Genomic DNA, 1,557 nt, shown 5'->3' on the forward strand with positions numbered 1-1,557 from the left:
ATTCTATCGGTTTCTTTTTGCCAAACCGCTAAGCTACGGGGACGTAAACACACCAGCATCGGTTGTCAAGCGATGGTGGGTGGGGGGACAAATACAGACACACAAACACACATACATATATATATATACATATATACGACAGGCTTCTTTCAGTTTCCGTCTACCAAATCCACTCACAAGGTTTGGTCGGCCCGAGGCTATAGTAGAAGACACTTGCCCAAAGTGTCACGCAGTGGGACTGAACCCGGTACCATGTGGTTGGTAAGCAAGCTACTTACCACACAGCTACTCCTTGTATAAAGGATCGTGAGTAAGGCCAAAGCAATGCGAAGTAAATGCAAGGTAAATCACATACTAGAGTAGAAAGAATATATTTAGAAGGTTGTAAATCACAAGAAAACAAATATCGGCAACATTCGTTTATTTTCTTGAAAACGGGGTCATAACCTCGAAATATTGAATATAAGGTAAGTCTACCTTAATTCATATATTTGTTTTCTTGTGATTTACCTTGCATTTACTTCGCATAGTTTTGGCATTACTCACGATCCTCTATACAATATATATTATGAGTAGTAGTTCATACATCTGAAAAAGAAGCATACCCTAAAACATGATAGCAGTAATATATTTAGAAGGTTGCTTGTTATGACCAGTCAGAGAATGACCATTGGTTTCGCACCTATAAAGCTTGTATATATGCATTTTAGTGTAAATACGTATGGATGTAAGTTTGCATGTATGCATGAATGTATACGTATGTATGTACACTTATACATATACATATGCACGTACACATGGGCACATGAACGCAGGATGGCATTGTTTATGAAATCTGATCAATAAGTATCCGGGCTGTTGCAATATTAACGACGCTAAATCACGCAGAATGAAGCGGTTTGGCAAAGATTGACCTTCAGCTCTGCTGTGCATGCGCACTTAGTTTTAACATTCTAGCACACTTCCGCTGTTTACAGCAGTACTTGGACGAAAGGTGTGTAGCGTGTGATCGTCGCATTGACCATGGCAGAGAGAGAGAGAGAGAGAGAGAGAGGGAGAGAGAGAGAGAGAGAGAAAGGGAGAGAGAGAGAGAGAGAGAGAGTTGTCATGGCGATACCTGCTCAGAGGCTTACGCAAAGTTGCAGAAAGTGTATGGAGGGGAGTGTATGGACCATACACAAGTGTACGAGTGGTTCAGACATAACCAAAATGGCCGAAAAAATGTCGATATTGACGAACGTACTGGGAGACCCGCAACCAGCAAAACTGAGAAAAACGTTGCAGATGTGTGTGCATCCCTGAGGGGAAATCGTCGAATTACCATTCGTGAGTTATCAGAGGCTGTGCAGATTAGTTATGGTTCAGTTCAGTCCATTATCATTGAAGATTTGGGTATGAGACGCATGTCTACCAAGTTTGTGTCAAAATTGCTTTCAGCTGACCGAAGAGACACTCGGGTCTCAGTTGCACAAGATCTCCTTGATTGTGCCGAGAACGATAAAAACTTTTTAAAAATTTTGTGTAGGCCTCGGAGCAGGTATCGCCAAGCTTTTGGCA

This window comes from Octopus bimaculoides, chromosome 3 (genome assembly GCF_001194135.2).
Source record: "Octopus bimaculoides isolate UCB-OBI-ISO-001 chromosome 3, ASM119413v2, whole genome shotgun sequence".
Classification (NCBI taxonomy): Eukaryota; Metazoa; Mollusca; class Cephalopoda; order Octopoda; family Octopodidae; genus Octopus; species Octopus bimaculoides.